This window comes from Macrobrachium rosenbergii, chromosome 2, assembly GCF_040412425.1.
Source record: "Macrobrachium rosenbergii isolate ZJJX-2024 chromosome 2, ASM4041242v1, whole genome shotgun sequence".
NCBI lineage: Eukaryota > Metazoa > Arthropoda > Malacostraca > Decapoda > Palaemonidae > Macrobrachium > Macrobrachium rosenbergii.
The window spans coordinates 71,241,506-71,261,822 of record NC_089742.1 but is presented as its reverse complement, the minus strand read 5'-3'; the positions used below and the strand labels follow the sequence as shown (position 1 = coordinate 71,261,822).

The window sequence follows — 20,317 nt, the reverse complement described above, 5'->3', positions numbered from 1 at the left end:
AAATATGAAGGAAGTAAGGTGCTAAGCAGATCAAGTTTTCGCGTCGAATTTGCGTGGCACAAAAATCAGTCTTTTTCGGGAGGCAGGAGCCAGTCATAAAGAATTGTTTGTAGCCTACATGGGAAGCAAAAAAAAATTGTTGGAGACTGTTTTTAAAAGAATACAAATGAAAGAAAACGAGAGGACTAGAAAAGGTCAAAGGGCGCATTGATAAACTACTGTAGGTTTTCGCCTATGAGGAATGAAAAAACGGAGACAAAAAAGGCACTTACATATAACAAAGGAAGTGCATGCAGTGAAATAGGCGAGTAGCGAACTAGCTTCGGTACACTGACATAGAGGTTTCCATGTAGATATTCTTTGCACTATTGAAATTAGGAAGTGCTTTGCACTGAGGTCTCATCCTTGACTGTGCACTTAGAAGGCGACTGGATAATATAACCTGAGCGAAGTGGCTTAGTGAACAATTGATCATTTGACTTTCATACTGAACTGTTGTTGCAAATATGAAGGTCATGTATAATTTCAATATAAGATCAAAAGAATTAACTGTTATTTCTAAATCTACTACTGTAGTTAGCTCTAGTAAATACTAGTCCTGTTATTATCCTCATTATGAATATCGTCATCACTTTATATTCGTTTTCTTGCAATATCTTTTGAATGACTCTTTTTAAGTCTTTCAATACTATTGCGTCCCAAGAGACAGGAGCTTTTCATATTCAACCAACAGGAAAAAACTGCCATAAAAGAGATTGAGTTTTTCTTTTAGTCCAGACTATATTTTCGTAGCTTGATTCTGACAGAATTATTTATTACTTTCTGTCGAAGGTTGACAAAAAAAATCACTTAAAATGGAACGAGGCAACCTTTTTCGTGAATAAAATGAAACCAGACTATCAGTAAGAGTACAAAGACGCAAATAAAGAGTAAATGGAACACTTTCTTCACATATTTCCCTCCAGTTTATGCCAACAAAGCTCCGCCTTTGCAAAAACACACTTCGTAATACGACGGGAACCAGAGGGTCAACGACTCGCAGTTCTTTATAGAATACATTTCTCCATGACATTTTCGGAATTCTTGTTTTCTCGATAACGCTTCCTCGTGTATTGCAACAGAAGTTCAAGGGTGAACGAGAGAAAAGAAGGAAGAAAAGAAGAACGCTTTGTTGATAAAAACTCCTCGCCCCACTGAGCATTGGGTGAAGGTGCCTACTGCCTGACTTTCTTCTCCTGCTTCTTCTTCTTCTTCTTCTTCTTCTTCTTCTTCGATTTTGCTTTAGAGCAGACACCTCTGACACCGGCAATTGAAAAGGGGTGAAATGGAAGGACAATGCAAACGTTTCGGATAAAAATGAAGGATAGTGTTTCCTAATGAAGGACTTTAATGAGCTTCCAATTAACATTTCTTCAGTCTTCGATATTCTTATTCTTACTTCCATGTGAATATTCGTTGCAATCGGTCTATGTAGTCGAAGAAAAATTATTTAAATTTTTTTTCCACATGCATGCCATGCTCGCTCACTTGCACACACACATACCATCATGCAGTTAGCTCTCTCTCTCTCTCTCTCTCTCTCTCTCTCTCTCTCTCTCTCTCTCTCTCTCCACTCTTCGTTTTAAAGGAAATGAATAAAAAGCGTTGTGTCCTTTCAACCACACTGATATCATTGCACAGCAGAACAACTTTACCCCCTCAAGCTCAGACCAGGCGCATTCCCAGGAAGTAGGATTTCGTATCAAAAACTCGATTGACATATTCAGGTGCTGTGAAAGTATCAGGGGAGGAAGACGAGTAAATGCAAGTGCTCCTTCTCTCCCCTTCCTTTCAGTCAGAGTTCCTCTGCGAACAGTCTCCCGGAACACCACCTCCTTACATTGAAGGAAATAATTCTCAAGATCTGGCTGTCACATCCAGACCGCTTGTACTTTCTAACGAAGTTGTGTGTCGATTATGCTTACAATGCACCTCGGTTACCAAGGTAATTGTTGACAGATAATGTTCAGCGCCGAGTGTTTGTGTGACTTGAGGGTGGGATGGGGGAATAAAATGATAGGTTTAGGGAAATCATGGGAAAGATTATATGAGGTGCAAATGAAAGGCAGAAGAGATCGTGTACAGAGTTATAGAAAGAAGGACAGGCAGTCAGAAAAAACTGAGAGAGAGAGAGAGAGAGAGAGAGAAAACACAAGGCAAGCAATACAAGCAGAGGGGAGAAGGAGATCAAGAACTTTAAGGGGAATAGGCTATTCTCAAGGGAAGTAAAAGCAAAGAGAAAGGTTAATGGTTCTCAGAGATTAAGATTTAAATGGAGAGACCTTAAGAAGCGATTGCATTCTTAGACCTATGGAGTGAGCATTTCGCAGACCTGTAGAATGTGGAACAAAGAAAGGATGACCTGAAAGCTGCAAGAGTTAAAAGAGTTGATGGAACTTAGGGGACGTTTGTGAAGGTGACTGTTGAGGACGTAAGAATAACTGTAAGAAGGCTGAAGAATGGGAAGACACAAGCAGTTGATGGGATTACAAGTGAGATGCGGCAGTACGGTGAAAATGTGACTGGATGCCTGATCAAGGTTTGTTAGGTAAGTCTGAATGAGGGAAAGGACCCCGAAGGAATGGGTGAGAAGAACAACAGTTCCAGTTTATAAAGGCGAATGTAACAGAGGTGACAATAAGAATTATAGGGGCATAACGTTATTTTACTAGGGGAAGTGCCCTGTAGGATTTTGAATGAGAAATTAAGACGGAAAACAAAAGGACTTATAAGAGAATTTGGGTTTAGACGAGGGAACTGTGTGTATATCAAGTGTTTACTATGAAACAGTTATATAAGGAGTCTGAGGGTAAAGGGAAAAGCTGTAACTGGCATACTTAATGATGTATGGCATGAGAGAAGTTGCTAGGAGCGATCAAGCTTTTATAATAGAAGTAAGGAATGTGTTCGAATCTGTAGACAGACAAATGACTGGTTTGGTGTAAAGTGCTAGATGGATGGAGTGAAAAAAGAATTGGAATGAAAGGTTTTAATATTCAGGAAGCGCGAAAGTGCGTGTGAGGTGGATTTGAATTACGAAGTATTTCTCGGGGAGTTCAACATGCAGTTTGTGAACCATAGTGGAAGTGTAAAAATAGGCTGCTGTTTAGAGGTTTTCTGGACCATTATTATATTTTTCCTCCTGGGCTACCACTTGTAAGGTGGATACTAATATAGGTAAGGGTTATTTTCACATAGCATTCTTTTGCGAGAAGCATGAAGCCAAGGGATCGTAGTGTTAACATTGTTTATCAGCTTTCGGTCGACAATTTCTTTCTGTTGCCGGAGCAGAGAGGAGAGGAGAGAGAGAGAGAGACTTGGTTTTTTGAAATGTGGAATTCTTCACATGTTAGAATCTTTTTTGTATGACTAGGGATCTTAAAGGTCAAATGTCGTTTTAGAAAATGAGAATCTGATAAGAAATAAGTTCTTGAATAAACTCACGTAAAGAGAGTCGAGGTAGAAAAATTATCTCAGGCTCCTCTCCCTATCTCTTGAAAATTGCAATAAATAAAAAGATAGGAAAAGGAACTGCAGGTGCATGAAATACCGAATATATGTAAAGCAGGAAATTAAAAAAAAAAAAGTAACCGGGGAAAAGTTGTTCAAGTGGCGATAAAAGAGCCACCACTACATAAAATTGAACTGTCAGATCACTTTGATAACAAGGCGTTCCCAGTCACGGGTAATAAAAAATTATTCGAAAGAAAAATTTTCACATTACGTCAATGTGAATAAATCAAATATGGTACCTTCGCCTCCACAAAAAAACCGGCCTCACTCATACACGTGTAGTGTGTGTGTGTGTATGTATATATATATATATATATATATATATATATATATATATATATATATATATATATATATATATATATATATATATATATATATATATATGAATGTCTTTTCCTTTAATACTACAGTGTAATATGAATATAAGAAGGCCCATAAAACACTATTTAAACGTTGAAACCATATAGGAAACGGTCACCTTCATACCATCGGAGACTTACGGCCACACCTTTATGTTTTGTATATATACCCTTGTAACATTTCATCTGTCCATATTCTACCAGTGAACAGGGGCACAGAAGCAAGTGCCCGAAATATATGGTTTCAACGTTTAAATAGTGTTTTATGGGCCTTATATTCATATATATATATATATATATATATATATATATATATTATGTATATATATATATATATATATATATATATATATATATATATATATATATATATATATATATATATATATATATAATTATGCTTCTAAGTCATAACCCTTCTTGAAGACAATTCGCGTTGAATGCTATTGCACATATGGATTATACTATTTCAGAATAACACTTTCCTCTGCCCCATATCTTCAACTTTAAAATTCTGAAGGAAAAGGCACACAGTTTCTGCCTTGAAGATAATATGAAGTATATGAAATTGGATATTTTCCTTCCAAATAACGTGTCAAATATTCGAATCGAGCGAACGAAGATGGTCACATCGTAATTTGAAATGCAAACATTGTGATGACTATTGTTTCTTTTAAACAAGGATACAAAGAACTGACAAAGATTTTTTCATCCCCGTGTGTAGTATTTTGTTGCCAATGAGTTTACGTCAATTATAAATGCTCCTGAAAGTACAAAAATAAAAGAATATATAAATGTTTTCTTAGTTAAAATATTCGTACATCTAAATTTTGCCTCAAACATAAGGCTACAGATCTGTGAATAATAAAAATGGGTTATGTTGCAGCAATTTACTTCCGGCGTAATAGGTTAATGCGATGAACTGCTCGAGGTAATTGCCGGATTCTATTTAATTAGCGCTGAATGAAAGTAAAGTACACTATCGGGTTAAGACCTATTTATTAATGCGGTCTGTATTATCGCAGGTGAATCAATTAACCTCTTCCAGTAAGATCTTTGGTTTCCTTTCGTCATCGATGTGACACAGAGAGATTAGCGTTTTTATCAATACCATTGGCGTTATTGGCATGGGTCACTGATTTCTTGATATCATCATCAGAGTCAAAATTTCTATAATGAACGGTACTGACGTCATCATCATTCGATAACCCAGCTGAATATTTCTATAATTATTTTCCTTATCGCCAATATTATCGAGTCGGCTTCCACCATGACGGAAATCTGGTCGCACCTTTACAGTAACAGTAACTACTTACCATAAGGCAACACTTCACTCTTGAGTGTTATCTTAGAATGCGAGTGAGTATTTGTCTTTGAGTGTATGTGATTCGCCTTACGCTTGCGAATGTCGATATATCGTAGTTCGAGGGCAGATACCAAAACATTGAATAGTTAAATGCTTATACTAAGTTTTACTGTCAGTTTCATCTCTTAGGTATAAAAGGAATCATTAAATTTTCTTTGTGAAGCACTTCCAATTTGCCGAGGGATTTACATGAAATATTTATTTGATTGAATATTTCTCTTCACCTGAAAATAATTCAGGGAGAGATTAGGCAGCGCGTCGAAGTTAATCTGTCATGTTTATATTCTGGGAAACAAATTTACCTCTCCTAGGACAAGACAGTAAACCCGCCAGTAACGTAAAATGTGAAAGGAGTTTACACGAGAGTTATCGGTACATTCCAGCCATGCGCACCAAAATAACAACTCCTACGGAAAAAAATATTGAAAACAAGGATCTGCATACTGTCCAAAGCGCAACATCGAGCCCTAACTAAGTAGAATGAAACTAAAAGTGTGAGGCATTCCGAAAAATACGTTCAAAGAGGCTCTCAAACAATTTCGAGGCATCTTGACGCCCCACGAGAGGAGAGAAGAGGTATCTCGAAACTGCTTGAGAATACATTGTACTCAAAATCAGGTGCTTGTAGTTTTATAACTTTATATTTGCATATAATGTCTTATGAGAGTGAATCTTTTTTTAAGAGAAGGAATGATATATCAGTTGCGTAAGAACTGATCCAACTGCCTCCGGCAACACGAAAACCGCTTTCTTGTTTGGCTGATAAATGAAGCTTCCAGAGTTTCGTTCTCAAAGATTTATTATTCGGACAAAGACTTCGTTTCGAATTCCCAACATTAATAAACGTCACTGAATTGATGACTATTATTTAAATTCCGGTTAGTTTATATCAGAAGAACAAGAATTTCGTTTTCATGTGCAGATACACGTTCCCTCCGTCAGTCTCGAGACCAGCTAACGACTACTTTAAAATGTCAATAGCGACATCTTGACATAACCTTAATTCCAGAAAGAATATTCCAGTAGAATGTATTCATTACAACGTGTATGAGAATACTTAAGAGCACATAATAACAGTAGAATTCAAAAGAAGAATTTTGATCCAAATGGCATTTTGAGAGTCCGAAAGCGTAGATAGTTGTCGCTGTACAGACTCACTTTTCAGATGGAAACGTGACCTCAGGTTGTTGACAGATCTGAAAAGGATTTGGGGAAGCATCACTGGACAATAGGTATTAGAACTGAAGGCTAGGTAGGTATCTAAAGGTTAATTATTGCTGCACAGAGAGAATAAAAGCATGAAGGCCAGTAATACTTCCAAGGAAAAAATTATGGGCAGGTCGTCTACCACGAAAACAAAGGTCATGGGTGGAACTGATACTGCCACCGAGCGAGACTTCTATAAACAACGTCACAGACACTCGATTGTTCTGAGGGTTTAAGCACTCCCTGTTTCCGAGTACATAAGGTCAAATGTTTACGATATATAGCCATGTTAAAACTGTAAATGGACGGAAATGTAAAATTAATGGTTTGGTGGTATAGCCAGCATTATCAGGCACATGGGGGGCAAGAATTTTGTATGAAGAATTTGTCAGACTATTCGAGGTATAACTATAAATCGTAACTAGGCGTGGCCATAAAGCTGAAAACAAAATTCGTATTCCCGTTTATTTACATCTCAGAAAATGTCGACGCGTCGAAGTAATTCTCGTCAGAGGATTACAGTAGTCTACATAAAAAAGAAAATACAGTCATATATTTGCACGGAGAAAGACATGTAAAACGGCTTGTATACGTCGAGCTCGAGGGAGACGTTAAAAGAACCAGCAACACAAATCCTAACCAAGATGTTGCAACATTTCCCTCGTAGCGGTGCATGACGTAAAACACGAATAAAAGGAAGAATCGCTTGGAGGCAGATGGGGAAGGAGGGAGGGGGGTGAAGGATGAGAATGGGGGAGAGGGGGGAGATAAAGATTGCAATTTAATCCGAATAACACTGTTTTGTTGAAGCCGCCTTTTCTTTCGGTGGGGGAAAAGGCCAAATGAATTAGTCCATTGTGTAAGTACCTTTCTTGACAAACCAAGTTTAAGCAATAAGAGTAAGTGCAGCGCTTTTTCAGCCGATTATTTTTTTTTCTTCTTTTATACTGGGATATCACTTTGTTACGTATAAAGCAAAAACAAAACGGAAAACATAATAAATAAACTACTCTATTCATGTGAGGTTACGTGAAAAGGTACAGTATTTAAAGTATGTATATATATATATATATATATATATATATATATATATATATATATATATATATATATATATATATATATACGTATATATATATATATAGCTTAGATCGATAGATAGATTGATAGATATATAGATAGATATAGATCTCAGAAAACGTTGAATAAGAGTTCTTAAGAAGCCTTTTAAAATTTAGTTCTTAGACAGGCAATGGCAAATAATTAGGACAACATTTTAGAAAAAAAATGTCACGTAGAAAAACTGTTCCAGTAGTTTTTACAGCGATAGGCAACCCGTTTTCCTGGAATTACCCAGCAAGGTTAATTTTGTTCTAGAGTAAAAAAATGATTCATCAATTATTCTTCAGCGTATCCGCACAATAACGGATTAACTGCGATCAAGTGTTTATTGAAAGCACTGCTGATTAAATCCCGGTTTACCCCTTACACTGAGGGTCGTATTCTTGTTAGAATTGACGTTTAAAAGCTAACGCCTTTGTATCCAGGTTCAGCCATGATAGTCATAAAAACCTCTCTCGATATATTCCACTTGACGTCATGAATATTATTGTCATGCATGTAAAATGATGTTGCTGAAATTTGTTACTCGTATTTTGCAGATCATTCTCGTTTTATTAATGTTTTTACTGGGAATTTGTGAGACACTTTTAACAGGATATATAACGAAACAAACGTTGATGCAGCTCTTAAATAACGCCTTCAGGGCACCTGCAGATGCAGATGGAGACCTTCCACAGGATATAACGTTCAACTGAAAAACTTTTTGACACTAAGCAGAGATAAACACTAATGTACCACCGAGTTATGCCTGAAAGATTGTCATGAATTATTCAGAATAATGACGCTATAATCTTTCATCAAGATGTCTCAAAGACTTTGATATTTTCTTTTCAGAATGCGCAAACTTTTCCCCGTACATAGAAACGTAAAGAATTTCCATCGCAGGAGATTAACATAAACAAAGGTATCTATATCGCCCCTAAGGTGATACGGATACGGTCACTGAAGTTGAAGCAGACACACGAGTAATAAGATCTATTTTTTGTGAAATTCTGTCCTCGGAGGAGTTTCGTTGCCTCCGATCAACACAAATATAAAGAAAAAAGAAAGGACCGGAGTAAAGATATTGAAGATAATAAATCGAAGAGAAGAGAAGCAAAAGAAGTAACGGAAGGGCTTCTGCTCAACTGCAAAAGGAAAATAAATGAGTTTTGTTCGCTTCACTTTCCTCTTGGAGTAAAGTAAGAGCCTGTTTCAAGGAAAAAACAAAAGGCTGAAACTAAAGTTTATTTTTTTATTGTCACTTTTTGAGGATGCTCACGCAAATACGAGCGTAAATACAAGCACTTACACATACACACACACACACACACACATATATATGTGTGTGTGTGTGTATATATATATATGAAATTTTTATCATACCGTGATTTATATACATTCATGAAGCTACAAATGTCGTGATTTAATATGCAATTCACGCTACTTGAGAATATCCATATATATATATATATATATATATATATATATATATATATATATATATATATATATATATATATATATATATATATATATATATATATATATATATATATATATATATATATATATATATATATATATACTCGTATATATTACATACGTACATACAAACACACACACACACACACACATATATATATATATATATATATATATATATATATATATATATATATATATATATATATATATATATATATATATATATATATATATATATATATTGAGCGTGCGTGCGTGTGTGTGCTCAGAAAATATGAGAGGTCATAGCCTTGATGGTGTTATATGGCTTTTATACTGCATCAGTTGGAGGAGGAGCAAAGGAAAGAAAAGACCGATGTGTGCCATATGTATGAGGGAAAGAGTTAGGCTCATGCACAGTCTAACATCTGTATGGGACTCTCGACTGCTGTTGATCTCTTCACGCATACTGTCACTGCACCACACACTGCTATGTATGCTCTTCTGAACAGGTGGCAAAGGAACAACTACACATAATTATTTGAAGAACTAAAAAACCATCTGTGGCGTCGCATGGGAATACAATCGGGATTTGACGTTTTCAGAATATGATTATAATTCATTCATGTACGTTCGTATCATGGTTTTAACATCTTCCTTCTTTTCTTAACAACTTTTTATATATACATATATATACAAGTTTTTCTTTTATTGATAACCTAATAATATATACTAGATTTACAACTGTATCTACTACTACCATTCAGCACGGGCATTACCTAACATGATTACGCTATAGTTATCATTGCAGCATCTGAATTATTAAAGATTTCTTGACGTCGCAGGTTGTGATAAATATTTTGTTTGTCGAAATAACAATACCAGGTAATGTCGATGACTGTAAAAGTCATAAGATTCAGGGGCACTAATGAGCATTTGGTTGAAAATACCCAACAACTCAGAAGTTGCCGTTCCACCCACATAACGTCATTATTACACGTCCCATCAAAGACCCTGAAGACCAGAGACCTCCATCACAGTTTCTGTGATTAGGGAAAAATGCTTTGATACTGATAGATTAATTGAGCTAAGATCCAATAAAGATCTAACAAGGACTTTTGAATACACGGCACCTAATCTATTCAGTGAGTTACCTCAAGATATGTTGTTATTATTATTATTATTATTATTATTATTATTATTATTATTATTATTATTATTATTATTATTATTAATATTAAAATAGATTAACCAGACCACTGAGCTGATGAACGGTTCTCATAAGGTTGGCCACCCCAAGATGTTAGAAGCGGTTATAACTTTAAAACATTTTAAGCGAAATCAGGGACATGGCTACTCTAAAACATTTGGTACGGGGGGGCGAAGCAAATTATTCAAGGAAACCGTAACAAACAAATTAATGGACCTAATGAGGACTGAGTGTTGAGCCTCCAGGTCTAAACAAGAACGATGATGATGAGTTCTAGACTTCAGGGAAAAGAAAGAAAAACGGGTTTTTTTTCTGTATGAGGAAAAGGAAGACAAAAGAACACAGACTGGGAAACTCAGCCCTTTCCCCTACAAGAAAAAAGATTATAGAAGTCATGAGGATTAGACTCAAGATACAAATTCAAGAATGCCAGAGATTACTAGTAGAGGGAAAGATAGTCACTGCTGATCTCTTGCTGAGAATGTATGAGAGGCGTAGCCTTGTTTGAATTACATGCCTTTTGTGCTATATCTGTGAGCTGGGGGAGGGGGGGAAGGGAAGACTGATGTTCGATGTGTGAATATGAAAAGAGGTAGTACATGCAGTCTAACAGCTCATGAGAATAATGAGGTTGAGCTCTTTACACGCACGACATCACGTGCAGTTTTCATCTTCATACAATTTCAAACGGGAATTTTCTTAATAAAATTTCAACCAGTATATTCTTGACTCAGGTTACAAGTTCTTAATACAGTAATTTCTGAGTTTTTGCCAGTTGCTAGCCAACTCGACCACTAATGAATAGGAAAATAAAAAGACAGCGCAAAAATTTTTTTCAAGTTACATGTCTTAATCTAGTAAAGAAAAATAATGAAAAGTCATTGATACAAGAAAACCATCATCTGAATTGATTAAATCGAAAGAAAAAGTGAACTAAGGAATCCCTGTAATTTTTAATATATCATCATTCCTTCTGTCGCCCAGTTGCAACTTGCCAAAAAAGAATTTAGTTTTCGTGATTTTCAAGTGATGAATCAGTGCCAAATCATCGAGCTTAAATGGCTGTTAGCAGAGACGACATCTCTATTTGCACTGCTAAGTGAAAATCTCAGTTTTCTTCATTCCAATTTATTTTTCATTTACCAGTCTTACAAATTATGAACTCATATTTATATGGCTGTCAGGGGATGCTGGCCCCATTTTAGTTTTGCGTGAGGAGAAGCAAAGTTTAAGAGTAAAGTTTACCTCTTGAGAGGAAGAGCAATCTATAACAGGGCCCCAGGAATAAAGTCTCATTTCGTCGAGTGGTCCTCGTGTCGACTCGAGGACTATGCTATCTCCTGCTATCTGGGCCCCAGAGCCCACGAGGAACACGAAAAATGTAGAAATTAGATACGTGAAATTGCGATGTCATCTCCCGTTTAATATAACCTGGCTATTCAATCAGTCCTGTGCACACCTGCTGTATTAGATAGGTAGACAGATAGATAGATAGATATGTTCGATGGAAAGGGTAGTCGTCAAGAGTGACTGCTCTGTTTGATAATATTCAGAATCAGTAAATATCTCTCTCTCTCTCTCTCTCTCTCTCTCTCTCTCTCTCTCTCTCTCTCTCTCTCTCTCACGTGACATACATATGTATGTATGTATGTATGTCCAAATAGCATTAGAGTTATTGTTGATTGTCGTTATAGAATTATAGTTCTAATCTAGATTTGATGTTGTGCATGATGATTTAACTGAGGTCCTGTAATCAGAAATCGAAACACTAAGACTCTAATGAATTCTCAACAGGTAAATACAGCCATAAAATTGTGTTTATAATTATATATATATATATATATATATATATATATATATATATATATATATATATATATATATATATATATATATATATATATATATATATATATATATATATATATATATATATATATATATATATATATATATATATTTATACCTATTCCACCTTATAACCCTGATTACAATCCTCATAGTCGTTTAACTACAAGGTACATAGTTCAGTGATCACGTCAGCAGAGGACAGTGGAGAACTCCCATAGAGTCAGAACTTGCGGTCATCTTGCTTATCAGGTAGAATAACGATCACAAGAGGTTATATATATATATATATATATATATATATATATATATATATATATATATATATATATATATATATTATATATTTATATATATATATATGTATATATAGATAAAATTTTGAATTAGCGAGACAGAGATGGAAGCTGAAATACAAAAAAAAAAACTTCGAAGTAGTCAAAACGAATGCCCTGCTGAAAGGCATAACTGAACAGCAGCATTAAAAGCGAAAAAGCCCTAGCAAAGACCAAATGTCGCCGCTGGAGGCATCGTTTTATTGCTGGATGACGTAAACATTTCCCGGTACAAACAGAATCGAACAAGGAAACCCATAATCAGTAGTTCGATCGTCGCCGCTTGGTCGGTTCTCTCATATGTGAGGCTGTCGAATGGAATATCAATTGGTGTGACACCCATTCACGATTTTCATTCCATATTACTGGACGCCTCTCTCTCCTGGCGTAGAGCCCACACTCACCAAAGGCTGTTAGACACGAGGCCCTCGGGTGGGGTCATCTTCCCCTACTCGCGGGAAAGGGGCGACGCTATTGTTTCTTTACGGTCTGTTGGTGTCCTTGTTCTCCGTAGGGGGTAATGCCGTCAGTGCACCTCAAGGGGTGCACTGTAAGCATTACTAAAGGTTCTTTGCAGCGTCCCTTCGGCCCTTAGCTGCAACCACTTTCATTCCTTTTACCGTACCTCCATCCGTATTATCTTCCTTCCATCTTGCTATCCACCCTTTGCTAACAATTATTTCCTGGTGCAACTGTGAGGTTTCCCACCTATTACACCTTTCAAACCTTCCTACTTTCAACTTCCTTTCCAGTGCTGAATGACCTCATAGGTCCCAGTCCTTGGCCTTTGGCCTGAACTGTACTGTATATTCCATTCCATTCCGGTATCCGTGTTTTGTCCAGTCTGGCGACTCCTCTCGCGGTCGTCGAAAGTCTTCCGTCTGTATGCACGGATCACCGACTACGTTCATCCTCTTGGATCGTCAGGTCTTTTTTTCTTTTTAATACATTCCCATTACATCTTGCCAGAATTATTTTCCATTTTTTAAAATTGGCTCGATGGCCTTCTACTGAAGTGTCATTATAATGAATCATAAGAAGTTATTTACTGAAGGTCAAATCTGTGCATCTTAGATGACATGAATGTTGCATCGTTGCATAAGAACCTAAATAAAGTAGTAATGAATTACTTACAAGCAACATTTTTACTAGTATTTTAGAGATTATTGATAATAAAATTATATACTGCTGCAATAAATGCAGGTGCCTGGAGAAATTCCTGCAATCAGTAATTACAGTATATTTAAACCGTCGAATTTTTGGGGACTAAGTATAATCATTGAAATAATCAGAGATTATACAAGATCGCCAGTATCAATTAAGGTTTACCGATTTATCCGCGATATTCGAAGGCTATTAATGATGAAATTCTACGGATAAGAGTTAGGGATTTTAATAGATGAAGCTTATGACATGAAAGTAATTATGAATAACGTCAGGTTACCTCGGAGCATCATTTCACAGCCGCGTCGCTTTGAAAATATGCAGTAATCTATCAAAGACGAAAAACAGTGACGAGCTTTCGGATCTCGGCATCACTTCTCTTGAAAGGCCACTACCTTTTTTGTAACTTTTTACAGCATGTTTACACATCGACACTGCTCTAGAATTATGCTCCGGGATTGCGATATTTTAGCTGATGGGTACACGAAACGCCTGGGTTTTAGTTTTCTGTAAAAGAAAACTATTGTGCCGGCTTTGTCTGTCCGTCTGCCCTCAGATCTTAAAAACTACTAAGGCTAGAGGACTGTCATTTGGTATGGCCGCCATTGTTACGTGGGTCATTCGGCTGATGAGTTTAATTATTAATTACTGTGGTTTATATAGCCTTGCTTTACCTAAGACCCACGTAATCCTATCAGTTAAGGCTGAAAGTTACCAAAAAAGACAGATAATTAACTTAATTAGATCGGTCGCCAGTTGAAACTAGGTTACTGAATGTCGATTTATTCTGAACACAAATTAAATAAACAACATTACTCAAACAACTAGTTTCAACAATGGAGAATAAAAGAAATAAAAAAAAGTGAGTTGGGATCTTACGGGAGCTAATAACAGCTCCAACTTCGTCCCACTTCGGACACAAGATATTTCAACATAAATTAGTGGATTACACGACGGCTGGGCCTCTTGTGCCGCGTCTGTAAGAAATTTCAAGCGCGTGACTTGAGGGCGGGGGTGTTGATCATCCACCCTCCAATCACCAAACATACCAAATTGTAGCCCTCTAGCCTCAGTAGTTTTTATTTCAGTTAAGGTTAAAGTTAGCTATAAACGTGCATCTGGCAACGATATAGGACGGGCCACCACCTGCCCGTGGTTAAAGATTCATGGGCCACGGCTCATACAGCATTGTACAGAGACCACCGAAAGATAAATCTATTTTCGGCAGCCTTGATTATACGCTGTACAGAAAACTCGACTGCTCTGAAGAAACTTCGCATTTTTTACTTGTTATTGTCTTTAGCTGTCACGAATATTTTTTTATATATATAAAATTGCGCGTGAAAAGTAAGTCAGACCCTTTTGCTGCACTTGAACGTGTTCCAGCCAGTTCAAAATTTCTCAAAGGTAAGTAAATTTTTGAAAGAAATACCCATGAATGAGTTATTACGCAAATATAGTTTATTCGGTATCAAACCCACTAAAACGTCCTAACAACAAACGAACTGAAAATTCTAGAATTCGCAAAAATAAAATCTTGCAAATAAGTGGTGCCAAAGTGTATTGCTAAATATCAACAGTTATGACATTTAAAGATTAATCTTTATTATTCTGGTAAAATAGTCTAAACAATCTGTGCATTTAGCCTACGTAAAGGTGCTTTCCAGGGATATTGAAATGTTTTGTCCATTTGTATCCCGATTGGTATTTTACGATATGAAAATATTGAGATTGAAAATTGCTATTTTCTCATTCAAAACTAATGATTTTAATGGTTGCTTTTAGTAAGTGAATTAATTCCACTCCTGTTTCACGAAATAACAATATATAATTTTTGTAATGCTCTGCGAAAGGTAGTCCATTAATTTCATTAATCTAAAAGATTTTTTGCGCTGATTACATTACTGATTTATTCAATGATCAGTGATTACGTAAAAGCCACGGCCATTCCAGACATTGCAGTAATTACTAATTGTGACAACGAATACGTATTCTCCTCCATAAATTATTTCAAATAAACTATCGCCGAAAAGTATATAAGAGTGAGAACTTACGAAATGTCATTGAAAAAACGATAGAAACGTTGATTAGCCATAAAAACCACTGCAAGCCTCTTGAAACCATTCATGAAATCACCTGTCATCCGTCTGGTGAAGATCAAACAAATGTTCAAAATACGTTTGAGGGAATGACAAATGAAATTTCCTCAGCCTTTCTTTATTTCGATGGCTCTTGAGTTAGTGTGCTTTCTTCAGTTTGCTGATTAACAGTCATTTGCCCTTTTTTTGTTATTTCGCTTCTTTCTCTCTCTGCTCCTATTTTGGTACACGGGCAACCTTTACATTCTCATTTATAGGTACAGACACACAGACAGACACAAACACACACATATAATGTGTCTGTGTTTGTATATATATATATATATATATATATATATATATATATATATATATATATATATATATATATATATATATATATATATATATATACAATTATAAAATTTTGCGAAAAATATGGCTTTGAGTCAAGTCCGGTTCAACTCATTGTACCTCCGTTAGCCTATGGTAGATCATAAAAGGTTGAAAAACAGGTTGAAACACACACACACACACTATATATATATATATATGTGTGTATAAAATATATATGTATGTGTCAGTGTGTGCGCTTGCGTAAGTGAGCGTGTGTTATATATATATATATATATATATATATATATATATATATATATATATATATATATATATATATATATATATACATATATGTGTGTGTATTTATATGCATACGTACATATATATGCAAATATATATATTAATTTAATTATTTATGCATATATATGTCTCGCGCATGACCACTGGGAAATAAAACACTGAGTGTAAATCTTGACCGGTTTCGACTTAATATCTAAGCCACTTCAGAGAACTGGTACGTCGTGGTAGAAATTAGCAATATATATACTAGAGGGACAGTAAAACGAACATACAGACCATTGGAAATCAAATCCGCACACCTGACAGGTGTCTGAGGTCAAATATTCCATTTAGAAATTTGTTTACCCGTGCGTGTGGCCGCTTACCTATATCCTGTCTACCTTTCTTAAAATCTATGCTTCATCCATATTTCTTTTGAAGGTAATAAATCCAATTTATAAATGTTTTGCCTTATGTCATATTCTTACAAAAGCTTTCTTTTATAAAACTAGACTTTGTAATGTCTCTTTCTAGGGAATTAGTTCATTAAACCATATTTTTTGCTCCCTCCTAATTGATCGTACGATTGTTTTCACTAACTTATACGAAAATTTAACTGTTTACTATTCTATCCTATTTTCCAATTATTTTCCTGTTTGACCAAATAAATATTTTCTCAAGACTTACCTGGGATTTGATGTACACATCCTTCAGTAATGTCGGCGGAGTTCATTATAAGTGCATGTTTCATTTTTATATTGTTTCTGAATGCTACATTAATTAAATCCAAAATTCTTAGGTAGATGAGGAAGATCTTTGAAATTATTTATTATGTGGTAGTATAAGCAGGTTCTTAGTCTTGTCATTTTTTTCGTTGTTATTATTAAAAGTTTTTTGTCGCAAGTATTGCACTTTCTAATACAGAAGCGGGATGTTTCAATTTCCAGCCCGTTTTCAAATTATATCTATTTCATCATCAGTTTATTCAGGGATACATATTCGTAATGCTCTTCAGAACATGGATGTGAAAACTAATCTTTTAACTTCATTGCGTTGACCAGAATAAAAAGCATACTTAGGGACAAATGTTGGTAGGCTTACTTTATTCACTGTTTTTATACCCGCAACTACTTCAGTGAATCAGGCCTTCTAAAAAGGATACGCTACTATAATTTTCCATTTCCATGGTGATTTTCTTGGCTGGACTACCTTATTTAATTTACCAAAGAAAGTATTTACTTTTTAGTTCTCCGCCCATATACATATTCACAGCACATTGCGTGGAATGATTTAGTTTAATATTTTACTTCCGAGATAAAGGGTTACCCATGGTCATACCAATATTTTGGGGAAAAAATCGCGTTGGATTCAAACGTATATTCTTTTACATATAATTTAATCAGTTCTGTCAGAGTGTTCGTGGAAAATGGCATATCCAGCCGTCTGGACTCTACGATACATAAAAGTGAAAGCGCTTGGTCATTTTAGGGACCAAGGTCACAAACGACGGACGAAAGCTCTGAGATTTTGTAATACTTCACAATTATATCTTATCTTCGTACTGAAGTATATTGATTTGGATTCTTCAACATATTTCATGTATGACGTCACTATGATTCTTTTCATATTTCCATATATATATATATATATATATATATATATATATATATATATATATATATATATATATATATATATATATATATATATATATATATATATATATAATACATTTAATACATTTAAGATATATATACAATGTATGTACATATATATGTATATATACTTTTTTTATAGATAAATCAATCACAGTGACGTGATGCATCAAATATGATGAAGAATCCACAGTGATATATTTGAATACGACGATAAATTATATTTGTTAAGAACAAAAACTTATAGCTTTCGTCCATCGTCTTTTGAAACACACATTATATATATATATATATATATATATATATATATATATATATATATATATATATATATATATATATATATATATATATATATATATTATACATACATATATATATATATATACACACACGCATATATGTTATACATAGGTGTATGTACATACATATATGTGATAAGTAGCATCAAAAGCGGTTAATCTTCCTAAATTACTAATTTTGTCATTCGTGAGAAAAGAACGAAGTTTTTACCGTAATTACAGATTATTTCAAATACAGTCATAAAAGCGACAACTTTTTCTAAAGTAAAGCAGGGTTGTTGAGTGTTAAATAATTCAGTTCACCCTAATTAAAGAATTCTATTTTTAATGCTATAAAATTATAAATTTTAGCTCAGAATTATTAAATAAACTTCATAGAAGTATGTCTGTGTTGTCACTAAGAGCGTTTTCAGAATTTGCTTTATAGTTAATTAAGGAAGAAAACACTCCACGAGAATCATATGCAGTGTTTAAATAAAATGCCCCGATGTTGATTTTCTTTTCCTGTGTGTTGACGGGAATATTACAAGTTAATATTTACCATGAGGGAAAACTAACTTAATGAGTAGAAATCAAGTCCGTTTCATGTTTGAGGAAAGTAAATAGTCTTTACCCCCTACCCCAGTCATTTATATGCAGGCTATGCCTACTTCGGTTTCTCCACTGTCCTGTGATCCTTATGGCTTTTGAGGCGACTGAGTCATCACTCAACGAAAGGGGTTCACTGTGAAGTGTCGTACTCTTTGCCAGTTCTTCATTGGATGGAGGGGTGGATAGAGCTCTCGGTTAGCACGCTGTTGGCCCAGCGTTCGACACTCCGACCGGCCAATGAAGAATTAGAGGAATTTATTTCTGGTGGATAGAAATTCATTTCTCGTCATAATGTTCGGATTCCACAATAAGTTGTAGGTCCCGTTGCTAGGTAACCAGTTGGTTCTTAGCCACGTAAAATAAATCCAATCCTTCAAGCCAGCCCTACGAGAGCTGTTAATCAGCTCAGTGGTCTGGTTAAACTAAGATATTCTTTTCTTAGTACTCTTTGCTTGTGCAATAATGGAATCAAATAATCAGTAGCTTTGTGGGATTTTACTATCTAATGTGGAAAATTATTACTAAGAATTTATACACATTTAAGATGCCTATAGGATATTTTGAAAAGTTCATAAATACGCCGACTTCAAATTTTACCAAAATTCATGAATATCACGAAGTAAGGAAATTGACGTCAAAGGCTAACTTCGTTATCCTGCTGAGTTTCTGGAAACTGAATCGACACTGGTGCCTCTCCAAAAGAATATTTTGTTAAACATCGAGCGGGAATCCTTTGATGGAAATCAGTTGCATCCTAAATGATTTTGGATTTCTGCTTAACATCTCTCTTTTTTTTAACGGATTTCTTCGTTTCAGAGGCGCTCCAGACCTTTTAAAATGTCGTATCACTACAAACACGTAGCTGGTTGTACAGTTCTGTTTTCACATTGTATTGCGTTCAGAAGCACATATGAAAGACAGAAGTTTACAATTTCGTCGTAACATACAAATTAACAGTTTTCCTATAAAGAGAAATTTCCATATTGGTTGAGATCATTTGAAATCATTTACCTAGTTATTGAAACAAATATCATGGGAGATCTATATATATACTCGTATATCTATATGGTGTATATATATATACATATATATATATATTGCATATAAATATATGTATATATATTACTATATATTTATCTATAATTATTCATAGTAATACTTTTATTTATATATATATATATATATATATATATATATATATATATATATATATATATATATATATATATATATGTATATGTATGTATATATATATATATATATATATATATATCCACCACACGTCACCTCTTCCTCCTAATTAAACTCCCACACTCTAAGCAATCCAGAGACAAATTAAAAGAGAATAGTAGGCGGAGGGATGAATAAAAAAAGTTCCAGGAATGTACAGCTAAAATAAAGATAAGTATACCTTAGTTTAACCAGACCACTGAGCTGATTAATAGCTCTCCTAGGGCTGGCC

The 20,317-nt window shown here is 34.9% G+C and overlaps 1 protein-coding gene across 1 annotated transcript in view; it reads right to left on the bottom strand.

The window, feature by feature from the left end:
• The window catches only part of LOC136848269 (FMRFamide-related neuropeptides-like), a 146,544-nt gene that overhangs the window by 104,470 nt on the left and 21,757 nt on the right, over positions 1–20,317 (bottom strand). The gene's annotated exons all lie outside the window — the stretch shown is intronic.